This window comes from Alligator mississippiensis, chromosome 5 (genome assembly GCF_030867095.1).
Source record: "Alligator mississippiensis isolate rAllMis1 chromosome 5, rAllMis1, whole genome shotgun sequence".
In the NCBI taxonomy this organism is placed as follows: domain Eukaryota; kingdom Metazoa; phylum Chordata; order Crocodylia; family Alligatoridae; genus Alligator; species Alligator mississippiensis.
In genome coordinates this window covers 26,233,599-26,261,287 of record NC_081828.1, presented here as the reverse complement: position 1 = coordinate 26,261,287, position 27,689 = coordinate 26,233,599, and the positions used below count along the sequence as shown (strand labels likewise).

The 27,689-nt window shown below is 36.0% G+C and overlaps 1 protein-coding gene across 8 annotated transcripts in view; it reads right to left on the bottom strand.

Moving 5' to 3' along the window:
• The window catches only part of ADGRL2 (adhesion G protein-coupled receptor L2), a 485,613-nt gene that overhangs the window by 208,898 nt on the left and 249,026 nt on the right, over positions 1-27,689 (bottom strand). For all 8 annotated transcript variants that reach the window (XM_019489074.2, XM_019489075.2, XM_059727993.1 and 5 more), the window contains exon 3: positions 11,022-11,063. The gene's annotated coding sequence lies outside the window, so the exon portion shown is untranslated. The remainder of the gene's footprint in view (positions 1-11,021; positions 11,064-27,689) is intronic.

Here is a 27,689-nt window from a genome sequence, read left to right as displayed (position 1 = left end):
AATATTTTTTATCCCATTATGCTAGGATCTATATAGTACTAAGAGGAACATAGGCATCCTTTAACCCCTACTGTGCAAGACATTTTTTTACTAAAAATGACTAAAATGTACCATGTGCAGGTGCAGGCTCTAGTTCACAATGAAGCTCTGTTTGTTTAAGGACCATTTTTCTAAGAAAAATGCAGTGTAAGGTCAAGCAACAGACAATTGCACAAATATCTTGGAGAACGATGGTGAACTATCTAGACTTGCAATTCATCAATAATTTCTTGGTAGTGCAGCAACATCTTGTGACTTATAGCAGTCTCTATTTTTTCTCAATTTTCCAGTTAATGAAAGTAATGTTTAAAGACTTTGGAGTTAGATTATTAACTTCTACAAAATAGAAACAGATGTGTGTCTTAGTATGCCATTAAATTTATGATTTACATAGTACCCTTGAATATAGCTGAGCAGAGGCCAATGATTCTAATTTGCTCTAGATTTACAATAACCTGATCTGGTTTTTGTAAGTACTGAAACACTTTAAACAAAATTAGAAAGCCGTTGTGCTTTGTGTGATTAAAGATGCAATTCCCTTTGGGGTAATGAGAAGAGTTAGAACATATTTCTTCCTTTATGGATGTTTCTGTTATAAACACAAGTACAATATATTATATAATTTTTGGTACTATTTCCTTGTTTTTAATTATAAAATAAACTAATTGAGTTGTATTGGAGTCATACTGAAACTATGCCCAAATCTAGCTGAAGAATGCATACTGAGCTTAATAAAAATCCTTAAAATTCTTCCCAGGGTCTTAAGGTCTCGTTAGACAAATACTAGTCCCTCACAATTTTCTGAGACCAAAACATCTTTCTGATTTAGAACTACCCAATTTAAAGATTTATTTAAAAAGCTAATGCATTTCTCAGCTTATTAAACTATGTTAATACATAAAGTTTTACAGGACAAAGGGTCAGTGGATTCATAGCAATTTAGATCTGGAGATACGGATTTACTGTGTCTCATGGCAGAAATGAAAACTGGAATGAGTATTGCAGCTGAAAGCACAGCATATCAGTCAGTTAATCCCAGTAATACTAGCTGTTAGTATCATGTGGAGTATAGTTGTTTTTCCTCCTAATTTAGAAAATAAAATGTGTAGGACACTTCAGAATATAGACATTTTTTTTCAAGACCAAATGAGGATCTAAATCTTAGTAGGCATAAGTACAGTGAATATAATTATTAAGGGCCTGATCCATACACCCATGAAGTCAATGGAAGACTTTCCACTGGCAACAATGAGTTTTGGATCAGGTGAATAGATGTGTGTGATCTGAGTTAGACTTTCTTTAAATTTTAATCCTGCTTCTGATATCAGTTCCTTTGGTGGCTTAAGGCAAGTCATTTACCATTTAAGTTTTCACATCAATAAAAGGTTAATAGTAGAGGAATAATACTACAACTTAAATAAATATCTGCCTGACAAGAACATTATGAGACTATTTTTAGGACTGTGGTCTGTATTCTTTTCATACACAGAGCTTTCAGTAAAGCCAAAATAAGGGTTATGGATATGCAAGGAGTGCAGAACTGGGCTGTTAAAGCTGTAAAATGCCTTGAAGATAAGAACTAAGTATTATATATAGGGGTATATAATTATATTCCAATATATCTGTATCTACATTAACCTCTGAGAAGATGTTTAATGCTTCATTATTAATAATAGTGTATAAGTGGGAGGATTACCATTTGAACAAACATTTAATCCCATACATGTTCACACACAAACCTATACATTACAAGATAGCATTTTGGTAAAGCACAAAGGGAAACAAAGATATCTAGAGAAGTCTGTGTGGAAGACAGATCTCAAAAGTTGTTTGTTTGCGTATAATATTTTTTATTATATATTGGTCTTAGGTACCTAGCAGAAGACATTTTATGCTTTGACACAGGAGACTTATCTGGAGCCTGAATGATCCTGAACACTGCCTGATCCTACTTCCATAAATCATTCTGTGATTGAAAATAAGCTTTTCCTAAACAGGGATTAAAGAACCAAGACCTTTGTATAATATAACACAATTTACATATTACATATTCTACTCCAGGTTATACCTGTACACCCCATTTGATTTCACTGGCTTGATGAGAGTAACAGAGTGGAATAAGGCCTACTGCACTGCATTTTTGAAACTGCAGAAGGAAAGGTTAGAGTCAGTTTGTATCTTTGTTTCATAGTACTAGATAGAAGCTTTGGAAAGTTCCAAAGAAGTTATAACCAAAATATATCTTCATCATTCAATGAAGTTGAATTGCTTTTAATTAGACTGGTTTTGCTGCTGTAACTGAACTTTCAGGAAACTCTTTTTATTAAAGACATAATTACTTGTATAAAGGATGCCATGCTTACAGCAACATATCAGTAAGTACAGTAACTTATCTGGATGAGATTTCTTTCAGCTGTGCCTTGTTGGAAAATTATGCTGATAAATTGTTATTTGCCTCTTAACTGAAAGAATGACTTTGGATTTGGGGAACATTGTTACAGTACTAAGAATAATGACATCACAAATCTGGAAGCTGGATGTTTTTTGTTCCCCACTTGTGACTTAACAAAAACTTAGGCCCTAGTCTGGCAAATACATATGTTCTCCTGTAAAGGTGCAATTAGTTCTACCAAAATCAATTAGACTCCTTTCACAGGTGAAAATAAAGAGAGATGTATTAGTGAAAAACCTGGACTTTAGTCCTAGTTTTATGAACATTAACTATTACAAACATTTATCTCTGTGATAGTCATAATAATGGAATAGTCTAAGTTATACATTTTGGATTATAAACGATTTTTTAAACAAAAAGGAGATTTAATTGTTTTGTAAATACATGCTAACTTACTGATTAACAGCATCTATAGCTCAGAAAGCTGTTTCAGGAGCCTGTTTCATTAATTAAAAAAAAATTAGAGATTTAAAAACCCCACAATTAAAGATAAGAACTCTACAACTCCAGTACAGAACTACTGTAGATCTAAAAGTAAGAATTGAATTTGATCTTGGAGGTTGTCAGATTTATTTTAATTCAATACAAGTCTAACTGGCACCGGAAGGGGAAGTTAAACCAGATTCTTATGACAAGTGGCATGGGTCTTACAGAACAATATTGTTTTGATAAAAGATGCAAACATACTGGTAGGCAAAGGCTTATAGTTTTTCATATTAGGAAAAGTTTTTAAATATAATTAAATCACTGAGAAACTGTTTACTTCATTGTGAAAATGCTTTTTTGAAGATGTTCATTTGTAACTATGGATACATTTAACATAATTTATTTTCCAGTAAGTCTTATAGCATCAGTTCTGCTCCTGTTGAAGTCAACTTTCCATTTTCTTCAGTAAGAATTAGATCTGGCTCCATATTATTCAACCTTTGACAGAAAAGAGTCAAAGATAGAATTTAGAGTTAGAGATTCTTATTAATTGTCACTGCAAAGCAACATTTTTAATAAAGAAAAAACAGTGCTCTACGTGATTCCTTATATTAAAGCACATTCCTAAGACATTTTTGTTGTGTGATTATTCAGCAACTCAGAATCAGTGGGAAGTTCAAGACTGTGCTTACATTTGGTCTTGTATCCTTAAAAACACAATTTAGAATTATTTCTGTAAAATTCAAGCTGAAAGATCTATGGAAATTGCATTAAATCATACTATGGCTGGAAAAGGTAAGGACATGCAGTTTGGCGCAGCTCCAAATTAATATATGCATAACCCAAAAAAGTGAAGAAATGCCTTTTCTTCTTCTTTAGGTATTGCTTATGGAAATTTATGTGCAGGTTACTTCAAATAACTTTAGTGAGGTAACCAGGCCAAATCTGTTCCAACTTGTATGCCCAACAGTAAGTAGCGGACAGTAAGTTCAATTCCTGTTGTTCCAGTCCTAGTAGAGATAAGTCAAATTAAAGTTTGGACATGGATTTAGATTTCCACATGGCTCATGTCTGTGACCTGCTGCTTACAGTTTACCTATTGGGGGATTTGTTGCTAATGGGGAATCTAGTGAACAAAATGTTGCAGAACTTCCCATCTTGACAAGACCTTTTATTTCTGCAGAGGTAGCCTCGGTTGAAGAGCTGCTGTCTTCATTATTTAATTTCTTTTTGGAGATTGCAGCCAACATGATCCTGTTGAGTTTTTTTATTTAATATGTTTCAGAGCACAGAACACCTGCTGACTTCTTTAATAACGAGTTGTCCTCATTTGGCTTATATATGAAAACAGTGCAGCAGAGCTAAGTTAAGAATAACCTTTAAATACGAAGACCCATTTCATGCAAAAAAAAATAAAATAAAGCAAAACTATGTCTAGGCTACACAACAGAAATCCTTAAAATAAATTTGTGAAGGCTTTACACAGCATGGAATCCAGACAGATTTTTTAAATTGAATTCCGTTCAGAGTGAGTGCAGCTCAAAGGAATTCATTTCCATTTAGGTTCCCAGGAAAGACATACATGTTGAGTATTTGTATTGCTATTGTTTTGAATTTAACTTGAATTTATTTAGATTTGACTGTGGACAAGAGTCAACACTGGGGAATTACCTTAAGATTGCACTCTGTTCATTTCTTTGAGAAAGATGTCTTTCAAAATGGGCTGATGAAATGATATTAGACTATGAGTAAATTCCAAGGCTTGAATAGTACTAATTAGGCTCAGGCTGTTCTTAGATGTGCAAATCCAGTGCCTATGATATTGGTGAAACATCTCTATAGTCCCTTTTCAGAATTTTCCTTGCCCCAGTTGTGCCTCTCATGTACCTTTGCTATTTCCCAGGTAGTTTTTTCCTACACGCTGTTCCCTTTCCCTTAGGAAGACACTGGGGTGAAATAGTTTTGGATGAACTCCAATTGACTTCAGTGGAGCCAAGATTTCATCCATGGTCTCAATCTTGCAGCTCTCTAGTAAGAAAAAAAAATATCCTACTTGAAGTCAATGAGTCCTTCATCTGTTCAAAATGGATATTGGGTAGGACAGACTAATCATACTTTGTCTAATTACTTCATCTTAATTGGCTATATGCTCAACCAAAATGCTCCCATCACTTCTCCCATAATTCCATCAACTTTGATGAAGGACATTGTTCTGCTTCAACACACAAAATTGACTTTTATGATGTACACTATCTTACCATGTCAGAATATATTTATTCAGAACAAAACTGAAATTGAAATAATCTCAATTTTTTAGAGCTTTAGAATTATCACCTGAAATCCTTCCCCTCCCTTCCTTCCACAACTGCATTTTTAAAAAATTGTATTACACCTCTTTTAAACAGTTATTTATGCGGGATAAAGAAACAGAGTATACTAAAATGTCAGTCTTTTTGTTAATTAACCCCATTTTATGGGCAATAAAATAAGCGGTCTTTACCCATGATTAGTAATATGTGAAGCATATGTTCCCACCCACACTTCTTCCTGGAGCTTATAAACATGGACCCGATTCTTAAAGATGGCCCTACAAGTATGGAAATTACATCTGCCTTGAGCAGTTATAAATAGTGCTATTTGTATAGTAGTTTATTAAATTTGTCTGTGTAATACACTGTTTATGTGAGACACACACACACACACACATATATATATATATGTGTGTGTGTGTTTTGAAAACATGTTCTGTGGTTCAGCATTAACATTCTGCCACATATTTTTAAATTTCTAGCATTTTCCACTAACAGTTTTGCTTCAGTAGGATTATTTCTGTATAAGTGATCTTTTCTGCCTGTTCAAAATAGTCAGATTTTTATAAATGGTGGGTATGTGAATGAATGGAGTTTCTTTCTTTTTTTTTTTATTTGTTTCACTCTTGTAAATGCCTTAAATAGACAGCCACTTTCCATCTTTTTGTTTGTTTTCATTTGTTTTTTAAACATACAAGATAAAATTCAGTTCTGATTAAATTGGATGCAGCTTTCAAAGAAATCCCTGGGACTTCTTTTTGCTAGGCTGAATATAGAGAATACCCTTTTGTTTAATATTTGAAAATTATTTTAGTGATTTCTATCTCCTTAGTTGAACTTTTTCCTCAAGGGCTTCTTCATTACCTTATGTTCTACCAGCTCATTCTCATAAATTTTCAGTGCTACACAGAAAAAAGCTAAAGCTGTTTAAAGACATGTGATAAGTCATGCAGAAAAAAGTATATATTGTTATATTTTCAGAATGATTCAAATAATGTGGTTTTAATGAGAAAAGTGTCCTTCTCATCTTTTGATTTTTGATGTTCTATACGTTGTTCATCTCATGTATGAAAAATGTTCCCCACAAACTCCAATCTCTCTATTACACTTTTGTGATAAGCCTAGAACATCCACAACACATGTATATGCATCTGTTTTCTACCACACAAATATAAGTAAAATCAGAAGTGAATAAAGTTGTCACAGTTCAGTGTTACTGGGCTTCATCAGCAGAATACGTTAAGAATTTTAACATGTTTTCATAGGCAGTGATATTGACTATTTCATATTTAAAAGGGCAAATTTTTAATTATAATGAATTGTGGTCAGTAAAAGTGTCATAAGTTGTAAAAGAATTGTTAGCAGGCCATAGTTGTGGAGTAAGAAAAAAATCTCCCTTACATTAAGACCTGGAAACTGCATTTATCATCATTATCACCACCATGAGATAGTCTTTAGATTTGTCTTTTGCTGTGAAGAAAGAAATATGTTTCTTTGTACTTGAATAGACAAACCTAAGAAAAGTTTACAGAAGACAATAGGATTGGTGGCCTATTTACAGTACTGTCTACAGATCTGAGTCAGGGTCAAGGCTGGTTACTCTTCAAACAAAATATTAAGAAGCAGGTCTTAACCCAAAGAGTTTCTTTACCTTTACTTCCCTTCACAATTGCATAATATTAAGTTTTTTCCTGTATGCCATTCAGATACTCTGCAGATGGGTGTGGTATTCAGGAAACTAAACTGAATATAGTACAATTCCCCTAAGATTCAGAAGCCTCAATAATGTTCTAAAATAAGAAATTATCACAGTTTCACTGCATGGTGGAGAAGTATTTCATAGGGCGTTTTTGTACCCTTTAGAAGAAGTAGAGCTGGACTCCCTTATAAAGATGGTACTAGCTGGAGTTGAAAGGGGGAAATAATTGTGGCCTGAGTGTAGATCCGTTGACCATAACTTCCTAGATAAGATTTTACTAGAATTAAGGTCCCATTTGTGCCTTAAAAGTGAAAAATCAAGCACTACAGTGTTGTGGAACTGCACAGGCTGTAGACTAGGACCTTCTCTCACATTACAGAGCCTTCCCTCATATTGTTTTCTGAAACCTGGGCTTCATGGTGGGAGTGGGCTTAGAACTGCACCCTTAAAGACATTTTTGTGTCTGTCTTTTTGTTTTTATTGTTGTCTTATATGCTGAAGCTAGGCACTCTACAAGATATGAGGCAGATATGATGGTAGTGGTGATGATGATGATGATATGTGTATGTGTATACATATACATGCATACATACACACACATTTACTTCAGCCCATAGATATACATGCATTGTCCTACATATATAGATAATATGTATACATATGTATATATTTACTTCCGCCAATATCTCTTTCTTTTTGCTGTACTGTATATGATTATTTTTCTAGCAGGATTGGAAAAAGATGTTTATAGTCTACCTCACTTAGTTTAAATAAAAATGTTAAAAGGTGATGATCTCTTCAGTCATTACTGATCATTACTGACAAAACTATATTTTTAAATGGAGAAAACAAATGCTTTGACCTTGTGAGCTATGTAATACATTTCAAAAACAAATCTGCTACATCTCTTTGTTTAATACTTGTGATTTGCATAGTTGAACCTTGAATGCACGGTCATAAATAGTTACAGAATCCAACTTGGCATAATGCCCAGCAATGTTAGGGTGCCAGACAAAAAATCAGGTCAACCACTCATCAGGAAGCGATTTTGTCTCAACAAGGTGATGTCTAACAAAGAAGCTACAAGATTGAAGACAGATAACATATTCAGTTGCTGTTTAAAAAAGACAAGAACTTTTCATTTATCAGGGTAATCTACTGCTGATAATCAGTAGACTGAATGAACTCCCTCTTGTAAAAAAGAGAAAAGCCCATCAATTGTTTTTGCTAATTAAGATGAATATTATTCCTGTGAAATGAACCAAAAAGTTGTATGAAACCAGAATCCCAAAAGAGATCTATAATCAACTAGAATAATTGCATGGTTTTAATTGAGAGAGAAGTGAGAACTGTATTTTTGTCTTCTTGAAGAAATCATAGCAACACTAGTCTTCATTTATTAAGTTTTTTTCCCCAATCTAATTTAATCTAAACTTTATGTTTTTCTACAGGTTAAGAACATTTATGGAATTTAAAAAAATCTGTTTAAATGAGAAAATTGTTGCATATTTTATGAAATGTTACTCTGTGTGTGTAGTCAGCAATAATGTGAGGTACCAAATAATTTATTAACATATAGAGAGAAAAGGATCTTTTGATTGAAAACTAGATGCTGTGCTGTTTATAGTAACGTGCATTTAATTTTTATTCATTAAGCACAGCTAGAGTTAGGAATGAGAAGGAAAGTATATTTTCTTAAAGTACAAATTAATTATATTCCACAATTTATTTTCTTCGGATATCTGGCATTTATCACCCTTTTCAAAGGAAAAAAATCTAGTTGTATTAAAGGAAATATTATTGGCAAGCTCAATTTCACATACTTTATACAAAAGATACCCAATATGGGAATACATTTATGTTTGACTTAATGTTTATACAGTGCTAATCCATAGCCTGCATCATAATCCTGTATGTGCAAATCATTTGCAAAACCTCACATTTAGGGATGGGTACATGGTTACAGTTTTAACTCCTCCCAAAATGTTATCAAGAAAAAGAAAGAAAGAAAAACTGCACTATGCATCACCCTCCAATTGCCCAGTGTACTTATGTATTATTTTGTCTATATAAGACACAGAACCCTTTCAGGTCAGAGCCCTTGTCCCCTCTGTTCTGTATAGTGCAAAGCATGCTCTTGGCACAGAACCAATAATAATAATTTTATTTAACATGCAAACTTATATCTGTATTGACCCTAACCAGGATACTAGCTGAATACATTTTTTGTCAGCCTAAATGAAACATCATTTCTCTTCCCTGTCTTTCCCACTAGCCGCCTTCACAGGCTCAGCCTCAGGCTAACATGGCTTTAAGTAGACTAAAGCTGCTAGTAAACATTTACCTTTGACAATATTATTGCTTAATGAATATTGTAGAAAAGTATGCATGTACTGAAAGTGTCTGTCTGTGGCTGCAGTCTACATATGATCCTTGTGCCAAGTACCTACTGCTAATAGGCAAATATACACAAAAGAGACAGGCTCTTTGATGGTTTAATCCCAAACATACTTAACTGTCATGTAGTTAATCTTTTTTGATTAAAAATAACTCTTCAGTTCTTCTTGAGAAGTTGCTTTTTTTGTTTGTTTGTGGATAAGGGAGGTTAAATGTAGTGTCTGCTTGAAACTGTTCTCTTTTATTTGTTAGTTCCACTTTTTTTGTTTGATTCTTTAATCACAACTCCCCCTCTTCCCCCCCCCCCCCCAAAAAAAAAGGTTCATTAGCATTGATACTTCTGAAACACCCACTATTTGAATGCAGGTAAACATTCCCTTATAGACATAACCAAAGCAAAGTATTCATTGGTATTATCAAGTGGTTTGATCTATAGGTTACAAACAAGTTTTTGTTTATTGGTTTTCTTTTTTCTTCAAACAACTTCACCTGCAGCTTTTACTTTCCTAGGGAAAAAAGGTTCCAAAGAAAAATTCCCTTGCCTTGTGCATTGAAACCCCTATCATCATTTTTAAAGTTCACTGTAAGCCTTGTGTCTTGCTCTGGGTTTTGTTGAACACCAGGAACATTTCTGTTTGTATCAAAGACAGCAGAAAACCATCTTGGTACTCATTTAATATCTTTCATTGTGTTTATGTATGTCTTATGCATTCATTTTTTTTAATAGTCTCCTTTCAAAAACAGATTTTGAATTCCTTCTGGGATTAGATGCAACGTTTTTTCAACTGTAACACTAATAAGTAGGTGCAATTCATGTTTAAATATGTGCACAAATGGGATATTTTCCCAATAATATTTCTTTCCATTGTAACAGTAGTTCCACTTCATAATGACTTTATGCTGATTTCAAAATACATTTTTATGGAATGGGAAAGAAATCCCTTTATAAAGAATATGCCCAAGACCTGTTGGAAAACATCTTTCCCTAGCAACACAGTCAAAGGATTCAGTATAGTTTGCTTAGAAATGTTATTTTAGGATGACCTTTACATGTACAATGTGATGAATTTTTTCTTTTATTTGATTGTAAAGATGCCATGATCAAAGAGTAAAATAAATATTGCTTTTCAGTTATAGAAATAAGAGATAACAATGGAAACCATGTTTTTAAACAACATGATAGCATGTAGCACTCACAGAAGGAATGATGTGTACTTTTGGAAAATGTACAATTCTAAATTCACAGATGCAGCAAAGCCCTAGTGAAACATAAATAAAAATCAATTTTTATACAATTCAACATAGTAAAACATTCTATAGGACCCACCTTCTCTCAGTCTAAAAAGAGAGAAACACTTACTCTGTCTACTGATAAAATAAAATCATATTTATGTCTGTAGGCATGTATAAATTATACAGAAAAAACACAGTACTGAATGCTCCAGGTTCAGGAATATTTCCAACAGTGATGGTAATTTTTTATAATTCTTTAGAAGCAAATGTAATGTTCTGTAGGACTTTCTTGATGGCTTGCATAATTTGAATATTCAAATGTTTACAGCTGTTAAAACCGTAATAAAACTGTAATTATCAGATTGTACATTTATTTTTAAGCAAATTGACAACCTTTTATTATAACAATTTATTTTCTGTTCTTTGAATTCAGTATTATCAGATGTAGAAATAGCTTTCTGCTTACCATTCTGGGAAAGATGAAATTTATCATCGTGCCATAAATACCCTAGAAAGCAAAGAAAATGTTATTAGTTATTATTCCTTCATCCACAGGGATTCTAAATGTCAAACACAATGCATCAGCAGCAAAACAAAAGTAAAATGAATCTATGGTTGAAACACAGATCAATATTTTAATGCAGTTCTGAACATACATTACATATACTTATCAGGGACCAGATTTTGAAAAAGCTGTATGCATTACATGTATTCAGTTTGGCATTGCATGTGTATTAGTATTTGTCAGCACACTATTTGGAAAATATGGACCTAGGTTCTTGGCATCCTCTTTGTACCTTTGAAAACCAGCCCCTGGACTTACTGTCATTTTTACAGTAGCGTGGCTCTACAGTACAACTCTACATAGTAATACATGCTAGATGACTCACTCACTCACTCTCAGTGGAAAGGAGAGGTACTCCTAGTCTTTCTACTGACACAACGAAACTGCCTTACCAGTGGTAACAGAGTGACAGATCAGATAAAGTACCTTGTTCTATGGAAGGCTTAAAAACATGATGCACAAAACTGACAAAAGGGTTATTACACAGAGATATAGTGTGTTAGGATTGTTTTCAACAAAGTGAAAGAAGTTATTTGTTTGCTTTTCTTGTACTTATTTCAATTCCTTGCGAATTTCATGTTTAAAAAATAATCTCTCTTAGATTTTTTATTGAAATAATTATTTTTATATATGGAGAATTAAAGAAGGAATGGTTGTTCTGTTTCCAGGGCCTTTTTCTAGTCTTTGGTAAGATTCCCACTTGTTCCAAATATTATGGCTATTTTCTTTCCTCTAGAAACTGAATTAAGCCTGCAAATTCCTTTAAAGAAAGTTACCACTGAGCTTACAGATACTTCCCTTTTTTGGTCATTATCTACCCAGGCAGAGCTTGAGTCTCATATAGCTATCTGTGATCAGTGCCCTAAATCCTGAACACTGAAGTTTGAAAACAAGAGTCGTGCAGGATAATAGAGCCAGACTTTGCAGCCTTCCCTCCCATTAAGTAGAAATTTACTCCCACTGTTTTCAGTGCAGTAATTTGAAGACTAAAGATCTCTACAGTAAGCAGGGCATGATATGATAGTACTTACTTTTACAGACAGGTGAATAAAAGTTTATACCAAAAACCGACTAGGTTTGTAATTAAACACAATCTATGTTTTCATCTATTTAAACAGAACAGCAATAAAATACATATTAAATGTACAAGAAAGGGGAAGCATGGGAACAGAATATAAAACTAAGTTTTGAAAGATATGTCTGACAATTAGAAATGGAAGGCTTTAAAAAAAATCACAGATGCTATGGTGTGCGCGCGCACACACACACACACACACAAGAGCAGATTTTGATATGTAGGTGGAACGTAAAACCTTTGCAGAAAAGGGAACAATTCAATCTAAAAGCTGGTATGTTACTTTCCCCCTAGCCCTGGCCTCATACACTTAAGGAGAAGTGCGTGAAATACACTTGCAGAATGAAATATAGGTGTGGTGAGGGAGTGCCAGCTGGAGGAGAATTCCCCTGGCACAGGAGCAGCCTCAGTGTTGGGAGATTACTTTGGGCAGAGAAGGAGCCTTTAAAGTTCCTAGTGCCGCAGAGATTCGAAGCTGCTCCAGGTTGCAGCACAGCACACAGGCAATCTGGGTAAGGCTGCTGAAAATTGGAACAACCCCCAGAGGCTGCTCTAATTTACGCTGAGCCATTCTGGCCCTTATCCAGCCTTAAATTTGAGCATCACAAAGATGGCTTCAAGCCACTTTTACCCACTCTACTTCTGGCCTGAATATATTCTACGCTGTGCTTTCTGTGATATGTTTTATAGAATCTCCCTCTGTATTTGGCTACTGAAGGACAGAATAACAAGGCATCCCTCAGCCAGCAGTATCTCACTTCAGGAAGTATTACACAAACTCTAAATGCATGTCTCAATGCAGCCAAGTTCCAAAGAGGGAAAGGAAATTTGCCACATCAGTTCTTCTTTCTGCTCCAGCCTTCTTCCTAGACATCCTTACCTCTCTTTTAGCTAGATTCAAGCCTTGTTTCCCTGCCCCTCACATCTCCACAATGCTGGACTACCACTGTTACTTTGAAAATCTCCCTTTCAGGCTGTACAGTTACTGTCCTTCCCATACTTGAGGAAGGACATTTAACCCCTTACAATCCAGGAGTAGAGCCATTTTAGAAACTATTTTTTCTCTTCAAAATTCAACCATTACACACACATTAGCAGAACTCCCATTGATTTCAAAGAAATTTCAAAACATATTTGAGAAAAGCAACATTCATCATTACAGTGTGAGTTTGTTGAAAGATATGCAGTTGCATAAAATCAGATCAAATATTTTATGATGGAGATTGAAGGTTATGTCCTTATTTGCAAGTATCTTCCCCCATGGGCCAGCTTGCAGAATTAGGTCCATGGCCCCAATTGAATAACTACTTAAATTCATATTTAACACATGTGAGTGACCCACTGAAGTATTCATGTATTTGAAGCCAGAAGCATGTTTACATGCTTTGCTGTATCAGGGTTTAAATGTTTCACTGGATTCAACTGAGCATACCGGCTAAGAACAGAAGTAATTAAGCTTGACAGTTAATATGAGACAGGCAGGATTATTAATTTCAGAGCATCTGACTATATTCAGAATATGATTTATTATTCTTTAAAAATACCTCAGTTGAAGGCTGTTACTGGGTTTTCTACTTTCACCAGCAAAATAAATGCTATAAGAGGATATGAACATGATAGCCTCAGGTTTTAACTTTGTTCTTTGTATACCAATAAGGAAAGCTCTTTTATGTCAGATTTTATTTTTTATTAATTTTGCAACTGGCCTATGTCTTTCAGCATGAACATTACAAAGTGGAAAAACTCACTGGATGTTGTAGTTCCTGCCTGCTCATTTCACTTTCTGAATCAATAAGCAGAATCAACTATTTTTAATCACTAGCTCCTGAAGAGGGCAGCACGTTCTAGGTATTATTGAATAGTAAGCTAAGACATGACAGCTCTGGCTTTACTGTACTCTAAGCAAAGAAAGCAGGGGGAAAAACCCATTCTGTATATTTTGTGTAGACAGTTCCCATGATACAATAAGCCAGCAAAAGTTCTAGGCAGTTGCAGACCAAGGTCAAAACTGTATTTGATTATTAAAGAGAACATTCAAATTAGGTACCTGCAGCAATGTATTTAGAAAGGAATCAACAAAATACCAGCAAGGAGTACTTCCATGAGGAATGTGTTTTATCTTTAACACTGTAGATAACTTTTCCTATTGGCAGTGCATTGACTATCGAAACTACTAAAGGGGTTAGATTTAATTATCTCACTTCTTGCACATTTCATCTCAATTGCTATGGCAACATCCAGTTGCCTCAGCAGCAATGTACACTTTAATCAGATATTTCCTCACTCATTTCTCTGTGCACCACAGCAATGTAGTCAAATTTACAGCCAAACTCTGATGCATCTGATAACATCTCTTAAGAATGAATAGTTAGGTTCCCCATGACCACCCACCCACCTACACAATACTTCCAGAGACTTTTGCACCCTGATGACAAACTCCGCAAGAGATGAAAAGTGTGCAAACTTTAACTCTTTTCTACTTTATTGATTTTATGTTATTGCTCCCACCACTCCCTTTTATACAAGCTCCCAATACAAAGCTCTCAATAACCCTAGCCAACAAGTTAACAGGCAGGTCCTCTGGTTTCTGCAAAGGAACGGAGAACAAGAAACACAACAATTAGTTGGACAACATGGTTCATTCCATTTCCACTGCTTCCCAAAAAACCTCTTTGCCTAATTACTCATCTCTTAATTGGATACTTCTTGGAGTATGCCATAGCTCTTCAAATTCTCTAATCGAAACATCAGGGACAAAAGCTACAGTAAAAATAATTAGGGTGACAAATCTATACCTGGGACTACATCTTGAGGGGTAGATAGTGTCAGGAGCCTAATCATGCATGTAGAAGTTAGTAAGTTCTAATCATAGAAAGCTTTGCTATTTTAGAAGCAGAAACATTTATGAGTTGAATGCCTGCAAACTGAGAGGGTATTTAATAGCAGCCTTCAACTACCTGAAGGGGGGTTCGAAAGAGGATGGAGCTAGACTGTTCTCAGTGGTGGCAGATGTCAGAACAAGGAGCAATGGTCTCAAGTTACAGCAAGGGAAGTTTAGGTTAGATATTAGGAATAATTTTCTCACTAGGGGGTTAGTAAAGCATTGGAACAGGCTACCCAGAGAGGTGGTGGAATCTCTGTCCTTAGAGGTTTTTAAGACCCAACTAGAAAAAGCTTTGGCTGGGATGGTCCTGCTTTAAGCAGGGCATTGGACATCAGGGGTTCTCAATCTTTTTTGTACCAGGACCCATTTGTAAATATTGAGGGCCAATTCTGACCCAGTGCCCCTCACTCCCAACCCACTACCCCCTGCTCCCAGGTCCCAGCCCCCACTTTTGGGGGCTAGCGGGGGGGGGGGGGGAGGTGAGGCATGGGGGGCTCCCTTGCAGGCTAAAACTCTGATTGCCTGCAAGGGAGAAGCCACAATTTCCCCATGTTTTTTTTTAAAGGAGAATCCATTTTTAAAGTTTGTTTACGACCCTTTGATGTATTCCTGCAAGAGCCAATTTTGGGTCACGACACATGGGGTGAGAGACATTGGACTAGACCTCCTGAGGTCCCTTCCAACCTTAATTTTTTATGATTCTGTGTAACGCAAGGTAAACTGGGAGTAGACGGAACTAGATAGAACTAACTAGTAGTGCTTAGTTTCAATGGTGAATGATACATTAGAAATCTACTAGATAACTGATTATTTTATATTCAAGATGGACAGATTGATGTGAGAGATTAGAGGGACTCCACTCATTAATTTCTAGTGACACATATTTTACAGACTTGTTAAAAAAAAAAATATATATATATATATATATATATATTTGTGGATTTTTTTTTCAATAGAAGTCAGAACTCCATGTTCCTCTTAAGTTTTGGTTTGTTTTTTCCCCCATAGCTGTAAACTGCTGAATTATAATCAACTGTGACATCACATACAATTTTTTAGACAATGCCTTGTACTTCATTAATGAAAGTAATTCAAATTGCTATGTTGATAGCATGGTTTTCCAAAATTAAACTAACAAAGCAAATCCTTCAAACTTTACTCACATGAATAATCCTTAAACATACAAGTAGCCTATTTGTAGTTATATATATATACACACACACACATATTTATGACTATCGAAACATTATATATATATATATATATATATATGCGCTATTCATGTTTCAAAGAAACCCATATATATATATAAATATATATATATATATTTATATATATATACTTCTGTTTTAAAAAGTTTGCAGGATAGGGCTTCAAGAGCCAAAGCAGCTACTTTCCCTGCAACATTTATTAAAGAATATTTACAAGTTTTAATAGAGTAGTTATACAGCATTTAAGCTATGGGGAAAGCAAAGATCATTTAAAGTTCAGAGTTTGCAGTCTTTTAGTGAAATTGAAATGCAAAAAGCATTTATGCCTTTTTTTTTGGAAAAAAATTCCAATGTCAGTTAAAGATAATCACAATGTTTTCCATATAAGTTTTTTCACTTAAAGAATTCATATGAAAAGTGATTCATATGATTTCAATAAACCTATGTTGATTTCCACCAGCTAAGAATCTAGCCCATAATCTTTATGGTATTACTTTTATAGCACTGTAAGTATTCATGACCCTGTACAATTAGGGAACTATGCCAAACTAATAACAGGTTCCCTGACCTGAACAGTCTATATAAAACTAGAGGCACTAGTAAATAAAATATGATACAAATGAAAGAAGAAACTTGTTTCCTTGTGCTGGGGCTCAAGGAAGGTATGAAGATGCAAGTAGGGAAAGGAAATGGTCAGAAGAGAAAGATGGCAAGTGGTGGAGAAACAGATGTGGAAAGGACAAAGGTAAGGTCTTTGTCATCACTGCATATACCTGCAATGTTCCTATATCCTCACTCAGTTACTAAAACATATGAAACATTATTTTCTCTCTTGTCTTCCTATCTCCAAGTATCATTGTAAAATTAAAATAAAATTAAAATAAAATGAATGGGGAAAAAGTGCCTGGGAAACATGTACCTATAAAGTAGAAGAAGAGGGGAAGCTATTTATGAAGAAGTCAAGAGGACATCTAGATTAATGGCGCAGACAAATTAAAATCATAACCTCATTAATTTTTTTCCATTGAAAGTGCCTGTATTAATTAAGGGACACCATCAACCTGAAATCTAGTAAATTTTTCAAAAGTCTTCAAAGTTGTTTCAGTAACTACTCATTAAATTGTTGTGGTTTTACAATTAGACCTGACTCTGAAAACTTTTGTTCATATGCTCAATGTTACTTATTTATTTAATCCCATTGAATTCAAAGCAGTGATAAATTCAAACTGCTCAAGTAAGTAAAGTGAAGTACATGCATAAGAGTTCACAGAATCCAGGGTATAATTTTGTATTCTTTTCTTTATATTTTTGCTCTCTTCTTTCTCTATCAGACTGGTATAAAAATAGGAGAACTCTACAGGCTATACAGAGAAATCAGTGAACCTGATATATACAAAGTGCTGCCAAATTTACAAAGTATTTTTTTCTATCATTCACATAGTAATCTTAGGTCTTACCTGTAATAACAGTAAGTAAAAATATTTGCAGACAGAAGGGTGATTTTTAAGCTGAGTGTCTCTTTACAAGGGAATGATAGCCATATCATAGCTTGCTTAAACTAGAGCCTCGAATTCTGAATGCAGTTCTCTACTGGTTCTATATGTGGATTAGAGGAATTTCTATAGGTGCCTCTTGAAGCTAGAGTCTAACCCCTATTCAGTTCTATAGAATCTGTTTACAAGGGCAAGCCAATAGATTTTTTTACAATTTTTGCTGCTCTGCACATATGGTGAACATACGCTATCTCTTTCTTAAACCTTAAGAGAAGCAGGGAATAGAACCTGACTACTTAATGGTTGGGAGGCACATTTTAGGAGCTCCTGCTTGGTTTTATATAGAGAGAATTTATACATGCTTTTACTATAGTACAATGCTCCTTAAAGGGATTATTAAGCTGTTAGACAAATTAAAATTAAACAAGAGGTAAAGGTGCACTTGAACTAAAAACTGTTTAAAAATGCCTACAGGCAAGACAAAAGTCAGCAGCAGAAGTTTTTCCAACTGCATGTCTCCATGAGCAATTTGGGCCTACTGCCTATTCTCCCACTTATGCTGCAGGAAATGATTTGCGAAATGCTCAAATCAGGTACTGTGAACTCCAAGCAGAAAGATATGTGAAACTCTTTTTTGCCTACCCTCAAGACAAGAAATGGAGGGAATTGCTATTCAGAATCTAATCTGCAGGACTGAATGAGAAAAAAAGAATACAGCACAGAAACTGTAAAAGACTGGAGACCAAATATCTAATGAGAGGCAGCTCAGTATCCAAGCACCATCCAGAATCCTGGAGAATCAAAGGAGTCTGAAGTGTTAGAATAGTTGAGATTCCAGTTGATGAAGAAATTCAAATGTGATTCTCTTTCTTTAAAAGTCATATGCTGATATAGTATTCCTAACAGTAAATGCCAAGAATTCAACTTAACTTGTAAGGGTCTAGTAAATTTCAGTGAGGAAACCCAATGTTAATACCATATTTACTTGAATCCAAGACAAAGGGAGAAGCCCCTCGTCTTGGATTCAAATACAGATGGGCAGTTGTGGGGGGGCAATTGCTGCAGTTCAGGCTCCAATCTTGACTTGGGATCAGGGTCAGAATCAGAGTTGCAGGCGCTGCCCCTTGACACCTCCCCTTCCCCCTTGCCCCCGCCACTGCTTACCCTCCATCAGGGCTCCAGCTTGGCTATGGTCAAAGGCAGTTGATAAGAAGCAGATGGGAGGAAAGTGGTGGAGGGGCAGGTGTCAAGGTGTGGGGAACAGGTGCCGGGGGTGAGGAGGCAGGCTCCACAGTGGGGGCAGGCACCCAGGCACACAGGCATGAGGAAGCAGGCAGCAGTGGGGACAAAGGGTTGGGAGAAAATGGGCAAAGGATGGAGTCAGGCCAATGACTTCTCCTCTGCCTGCCTGTCTTTGAGGACAAATTTAAGATGAGCTTCCAATAATTAGATTCTATACATGGAAAATTATAATAAACATATATTTTCTATGCATTGAATCTTTAATTAGTGGGGGGAAGGTCATCTGAAATGTTAAGTCTTTTTGGATTCAAGTAAATACAATACATGTAAACAGTGATCAAAAGGAATTCAAGGAATGCACATTGCTCACAGTGATTCAATATCTTGGATATTGCAATCAAACCTTTAACTAGTCATTCAGGCAACAATATATATATTACTGATATTCATTTGTATGTGTTAATGCTAAATTTGGGCATGCAAATAAAGTTCCACATACTTGCAAAAGAATTTACCTCCAAATGTTAAAGGTGTATTTGTACAGACTAGCAGATAGAACTTTTACATTCAAGGACAGACTATTTCACTTGAGCCTAACCTAGTCACATTGGCTATGCTGAAAGAGATTGCCATGCAGATAAAATAATTACTTGCATTCTGAAGAGGTGACAGTAAGTAATCAGCAATGGAGAAGGAGGAAGCTAGATAGCCCATCAAATTGTTAACAGAGTACAGAGGATATAAACTTATTTCACCAGGTGTTGTCATATAGAAACCCATTGAGCTGATACCTTTTGAACCAAAAATAACATAGTCACATTTGTGCAAAACTGTGCCCAAGCTAATTAACCTCCCTGCAGCTAAAATGCACTTATGTTTCAATAAAGTGCCTACACTGCTTCCAGATTGGGTTCTAGTGTGCACAGAACAGCATAGCTCTTCTTATTTCCCATGACCTCTTTCTGCCAGAAAGGTTGCACGCTAGTGAAACCTCTATGGTCATTGACACATTTACATTTGTTCTGTGGACAGGTGGCCAATGGTTGGCAAGTGGGCATCTTTCAACAACACTTTATTGATACATTTTTCAAAAAATCTGGATCATTTCAGGATATAAGGGTATGATTTTGCCTTCATTTATCTCCACTTTATAATGGTGTAGTTTTATTTGTGTCCCTGGAGTTACTCCTGATTTGCACTTGTGAGAGAAAGTGGAAGTCAGGACCTTTCATTTTGTATATATGGAAACTTTTTTTCATTGAATTTTTTTTTTGCATAGCCCAGCTGCTAAATAACTAAAAGAAATGGCCAATTCAAAGACACTGACAATGAAAACAAAGGAAATATTGATGCCTGAATTAAAGGTAGTGTATCAAGGAGAGATGTGGCTTTCTACTGGTAAAAATATAAATTAATTCTACTTTGTGCTGATGTACGCTTTGGCTCAAAGTTCTGTTTTTGTAATGTAATTGTTATACCTAATCTACTTGAAGCAAGTAGCCAGATTCTGATATCATTTGTTACCATATAAAAAGGGAAACAACTTATATATAAGAATGTGCCTTTCCCTCAGAAGAGAACACCGCGAGACAATATTAATCTGAAATTAACAATAGCATCAAAGACATTCTGCTTAAAGTGCTTTTCTCCTCTCAAACTGCCTGTGTAAAAATGTTCCTTTTTTCTGCGTATCTGCTCTCTAGACAAAATCTAAGTCCTCCTGAAGTCAATGGAAAGGCTTACTTCAGGATCTAGCCCCTTGCACGTATTCAGATTCACATCTGATTACTTCAGGGAAAATGCTTTTGTTACAGCTCCAGTTGAGCAAGCTGCTTTCTATTTGTTGCAAATCACCTATTATATCAATGATCCCATTGACACAGTCTTGTTATGTTCAAAATCTGCCCTTGGTTACAACTGTACAATCCTACTGAAGGGTAGTAGATTTGTTCAGGTGTAAAGATACTGGTCTGCAGTCTCTTTATTAATATGGGACCTACATATGGCAGAAAAATCCTAGACTGGCCCTTTAAGAGCCCAGGTTGTGTTTGCAGGGTCAGAAATTAAAAGCAATAAATTGGATTTTTATTAATAAAACTGTGAAAATCTAATATGGAAGTTACTGAGATATGGAGCCTTGGTCTGCCATTGTCACAGTCATTTTTTAAAACAGAAATGCACTAAACTGGTTCCGTCAATGAAACAATTCAATTGTTTGATTATTTTTGTCTTACTGCTTATGAGCAGATCACATTTAATAAAAAGTAATTGCGCCATTTTTGCATGTCCACATAATATACTCCTATTGCAATATTACTGTTGCTTTTTTGGCAATATTTGAAGTGTGCTGTGGGCTGATGTCTTATTTATTATATGCAATGTTTATAGAAAGGCAAATTTGCTGAAAGAGCCTTGAAAAATAATGGGGGTGTGTGCATGGTATGTGTATAGTAAGGCTGGGATTTTCAAAGACGTCAGGGGTCCAATTATCATTGAAATTCCATGGAAGATAGGCTCCTTTGGAAATCCCAGGCTATGTATATAATAGAATTTCTCAACATTTATTCATCCATGCACCTTAAAGCAAAATCTCAGTGTTATCAAGTACCCAACACATAATAATGGGCTTTGCAATTTCCTGAATAGCTTTTACAAGTAGTGCTTGTGCCTCTTTCTTTCTCCTCCCTTTCCAGTGTACCTCCTCCTCCCTATCTTCCACTCCCTCTTCTTTAAGCCTTCATAGAAACCTGATGGATTTGGCAGCAACTGGGGTCATCATGGTGATCAATGACTTTGGCTGTTGAGCATTCAGCCATTGATCACACTGAATAGATTCATATATCTTTGGCATGCCATCACAAGCAGCTCTTCTACTTAGCCTGCCAGCTTTCTGTCACCTCAAGGATTCAAAAAAGTTCAGAGACAGTGTGAGAAGGTTACATAATTCTGTCAAGACATCACTTCTTTGATTTTTTTTATCTTATAGATCCCCAGGCCTACCCCTTTGGGGTCTATTTAAGACTGAGAACTGTCAATATGTTACATATCACAACACTGCAATATAAAGATTAATATATAAAATACATACATTCCCTTTCCTTACTCAGAATAGCAGGAGCTTGCACTCATTTCTTTTATGAAAAAAATACTACATAACAATGAGGAGAAGCTACAGCTGTATTTGTGTGTGTATACTTTAGCTGTGATTCAAAACACATCCTTATAAAATGTCTGATACTATTATATCTCATGTTCTTACTCTCTTATATTTAAATATGCTGCACTCAATTTATAAGACTAAAAAGTAACTTGAAAAGCTAGGATAAAAATATTCACAATTTAACAGCTTCACTTAGAAACTAAAATACATTTCACTGAGTCATTAAAAGGACACTTGGAACTTGAAAGTCACATTCTCATCCAAAAATGGTTAGATCAGTATAACTGAAGGAGATTAGAGAATTTCTTTTTTATTTTGCTCTATTTTTCGCTTGTTTAGTTACTGCATTTCAGCACTTTGCATGTAGTGAATCTCACTGGTTTGTTAATGGTGCAGGTTGTCTATTGGAGAAAGCAGCTGAAACTGAAAATGAACAAATAGTAGACAAAGAATGAGACTCTCTGCAGTGCAGAGGGCTAACACAAAGCCAGTGTGCTACTAATGCCCTATTTCAAAGTCATTAATACATTTTTAGTGGTGCATAGGCCTCTGCCTGATGCTTTATACTGGGGTAAATTTCTTTAGAAAGGAAGTGAAAAGGTTAGCTTGAGCATATTTGGTGGTGCCCACTGGCTTCCCACAAGACCCTTCAAAACATCAATGGGGTGGGGGGGGGGAGGGGTGAAAACCCTTTCTACATGGTAGAGGAATTTTTGGAAGAAAAATCACAACACTGTGTTTGAAAGATTTTGATTTTTCTTTCTTAAATATTAGGTAAAAAATCAATTGATGACTCTCATGATTCATGACCCTTTCATGATTCACTTCAAAGCTTTACGAGATCTCCTTGTCAAATGAGGCTACTTTTTAAACATATATAGCAAAGGGTGTAAAACTCCAAAGTGGATTTGAATCACCAGGTCAATTGGTCACTTATGCAACTTGCATGGTTATACATATTTGTATTTGTAAAAACTGAAAGGGAGAATTCAATTTCTTTAGCACAAGTTTTTTTTAATTGAAATTAAAGTTCATGGGATGTCCATCAGTGCTAGGTACTGATCTAGCCTCTTTTACAAACAACATCTATCATTCAGATGAAAACCAAGCTGACATGTCCCTTTAAATTACAACTCCAAAGCTGAGACACGTCCATGATATTCTTTGACACATTAAACAAACAGTTACTGAAATGGAATGTATCTCCTAGTGTGACTTAAAGGACAAATTTGTTTTTCAATTGATATGATCACTTTAGCTTTCCAAATATTATCATCATTCTTTTTCATAGATCCCTCTTCCCTGCTTTCTCTCTCTGTCCCACACCCTCAAATTAATCCTTTGTTTGAATGATTTCATATGGGAGAGAAGGAAAGTTGTAGAAGGAACAGCTGCAATACGTCTGATGTGGCAGTTTGCTTTGGGTCTATGTCCTGCTTCTTTCAGGCCAGTTGAAGTGCTTAGTAACCCTTAACTCATCAAGTGCACCACTAGGAAACTGGGGAGCTCAGTCCTTCTAGCACAGGGGTGGGCAATTATTTTGAGCGGAGGGCCGATTACTGACTTTTGGCAAGCCATCGAGGGCCGCATGATAGGCAGCCGGGGCAGATAAATATTAATTTTCTAAATTTTTTAGGAGCCCCACAGGCCAGATAGAATGGCTTGGCTGGCTGCATCTGGCCCCCGGGCCGCATTTTGCCCACTCCTGTTCTAGCAAGTGCCCAGCTGCCCATAAGATAATGCTCACATAGCGAACACTGTAAGTGATGACTGTTCATGTTTCAGTGACCAGGCTTTTGCATACATTTGAACTTTTCCATTACAGTTGTTTTTTTGTGGGCAAAGAAGAGGTATTTGCCATGACTGTATCACTCAGCACATCCATCAATATAGCTGTGCCACCCAAAATGCTTGGCAAAAAACCATGTATCATAATTGTGAGTGCACAAATGAGTTGGAATACTTCAAAAACTATTTTGAACTGTGCTAGCTGTTCAAACAGGGACTCATTCATATTCCATGTTCAGAAAGCTGCCAGATCATTGTGGGCACTGTTTTAATAAAATGGTACCAATAAAGCTATAAACAATCACAGAAGAATTTGTTAAAAATCAAAACTTGAGTTATTAATTATGCCACCCAAGTACAAATTTACTTATTCACAGTCTGGCTGAGGTACTGTATGAGAAACTTTAACAACTTTGCGTGCTAATTAGGATTACAGTTTCACATCTTTTACTAAATGTGTGTACAAAGTCACGTTAAACTAAGTTGTTTATTTGACATTTCTCAAGCTGCCCTTAGCACTTCTCTCAGATAAGCATTTATGATTTGTCTAGGCAGCTGAAGTAAATATTTAGTCCCCAATCTTGCAATTGGACCAGGGTAGGCACCCACCTGATTGATGCCCAGGCAAAGCTAATGGAAGGATTAGGGTTTACAGTAAATGCATGTAGCAAGCCTTTCCATTCTTGTGAATACCACATATGATAATATTACAAAACCAACATCTTTAGATTCTTTTCACATTTGCTGTTGTTAGTAATGAAATTATGAAGATATCATTGTTGAATAATGGGACTGTGATACAGCTAATAAGCGTACGGGCACAACTCTCAATACATTACTAAGCATGAATATAAGGCAGGATCCAGGACCCAGCAATTGAATTGTGACTCAGAAAAGTTGCGTTTTGGTCCTTGATTCTCTCAATTCTCCAAAATATTAGTAATTCATTTGTGGAATTTTGATAGTGGAAGACAGCAAGTTGGTGCACACAATGTGCTTCCCCTGGTCAAGATTCCATTCACACTTGCCTGCCCATTTCCCACCCAATTACATGGGAGAGGAAATAGCACTTTCCTTGAAAGAACTCTCTTTATCACATACTATAGGGATGTGGCCAGTCCGTGCAGGACAGGGATTATCTTTTTGTCCTTTCTCATGTACATAGAATCATAGAAAGTTAGGGTTGGAAGGGACCTCAGAGGTCATCTATTCCAGTGTTTTTCAATCCAAAAGTGGTTCACAAGAATATATAAAAGGGTTGTGAACAAACTTTAAAAATGGATTCTCCTTTAAAGGGCCTGGGGGTGGGAGGCAGTGACTCAGGAGTGAGGGGCACTGGGTCAGGACTGGCTATTGATATTTAACAAGTGAATCCTGGTACAAAAAATGTTGAGAGCCACTGATCTAGTCCAACCCCCTGCTCATTCCCAACTAGATCATCCCAGCCAAAGCTTTGTTTACCTGGGTCTTAAACATCTCCAAGGATGGAGATTCCACAATCTCTCTGGGTAACCTGTTCCAGTGCTTTACTACCCTCTTAGTGAGAAAATCCTTCCTAATATCTAACCTAAACTTCCCATGGTGCAACTTAAGACCATTGCTCCTTGTTCTGTCATCTGCCACCACTGAGAACAGTCTAGCTCCATCCTCTCTGGAACCACCCTTCAGGTACTTGAAGGCTCCTATTAAATTCCCCCTCAGTCTTCTCTTCTCCAGACTAAACAAGCCCAATTCCCTCAGTCTTTCCTCATAAGTCATGTGCCCCACCCCCCTAACCATTTTCATTGCCCTCTGCTGGACTTTCCCTAATTTGTCCTTTCTCCAGATGTGGCCTCACCAGTGCTGAATAGAGGGGGATAATAATTTCTCTTGATCTGCTGGCAACACTCCTACCGATGCAGCCTAGTATGTTGTTAGCCTTCTTCACAAAAAGGGCACACTTGCTGGCTCATAGCTTACTGTCTATTGTAACTCCCAGGTTCTTTTCTGCAGAGCTGCTGCTTAGCCATTGTCCCCAGCCAGTACTGATGAAAGCCACTCATCTACTATTAACTTTATTTTAAGAATATATTGAAATCCATTTGATTAAAGCTATGTAAGTTCTCCAAGGTTTTTCTCATATTAAAAAAAATCATGTTTTCAAGGCTATAATTTCAGAACAATGAAATCTTTCCAATGACATGGTAACCCTGAGATATGTCTTTGCTTTTTGTAAGTGGACAGTGAGATCATATCTAATACATACATGCATGTCAGTATAGATATAATACAGTGACTTACATTTATATATGAAAACTTATAATGATTTGCAGTCATAGAGCAGTTTTTGTTTAGAAAGATCCCAAAACACTTTAGAGTGTATAGGCCAGAATTTGACTTAATCTAGCAGAAAACATAAATCATAAATCCCTTCCTGATCACCAAATTAGAAAGAGCCCAAAGAAGAAATGGCATATGCTTGTCCTTGGAATACTACTGATGAAAGTGTAAGAATTCCACATACTGCACACTGAAGTAGAGATGTGGTCTAAAGATATGCTTATCTGACACGTAAAAGGGTCTCATTTATACTTCTGTTTAAAAATCCAAAGACAACAAAACAATCTGACACACCTGTTCTGTCTATGTACACTGTCCCCACTCGTAAAGATACAGGTTCTCAGACTAGTAACAATGTTGTAAAGCTCCTCCTGAGAACCAGCAATTAAGCAGGGAGTTTCCAGAAAGTCCTTAGTCCATTGTACTGCCAATATAAATTGCTTCAGCAAGCATTTCCTTCACACCCAGTCCCATTTCTTGGCATTATGTAACTATCTTACAAAGAGGTTTTATTGAAGTTGGGCCTGTTCTCCATCAAGGATGAGGGAGCACAAGTTCTTGCTTTCTAAACACACATATTTGTGTTGCAAGTTCTAAAGTGACACTGGGTGTGTCTAGACAAGATGCTATTTACAGGCAGTCTTCAGACTTATGACACAATTGGTTCCTGAAAACCACGTCTTCAGTTGAAATGTAACTTGGAACCAATTTTCCCATAGGAAACAATGTTATAAATGGGGGATTGGTTCCTGAACCAAGACCCGATACCCTATTTTTACCAAAAATAACCCAGAGTTATGTACTCAATCAATTATAGATGAGTAATATAGATATATTAATGTTTTTATATTGTAAATAGCAATCATATTGATTTGGAAGGACTTATTTGAGGAGACTTTGCTGGATGTTTTGCAGGGCTCTTGGTTGGACTTTTTGAAGGGTTCTTGGCTGGAGTCGTCTCAGGAGTCTTGGCTGCAGGTTCTTCTGGAGTCTTGTTTGCTTTCTTAAAGAAAGTGTCCAAGGAAGTTTGAACAGATGCTTTCCAGGGAGATGGGTGACGCGGTGAACATGTTCGCTGGCATGGTTTGACATCAGATCAAGTGTTGTAAAGTCAAAACTGATGTCAGAAAGTTGAAACAGGGTGTCAATTTATAAACGTTGTAAGTGAAAAACGTTGCAACTCGAAACGTTGTAAGTCGAGGACTGCCTGTATTTAATACTTGTATAAAGAAGTACTAAATAAACATGCAGTAACTAAAGTTACTGCACAGTAGCACTGGTGAATGCCTTTTAAGTGATGCTACTGCGCAGTAGCTTAATAGTACTGTGCAGTAGCATCTCAGCATGGTTTATGAAAGCTGTGTGAAATTTGAAAAGCTGTATGAAAAAAAAAGTAG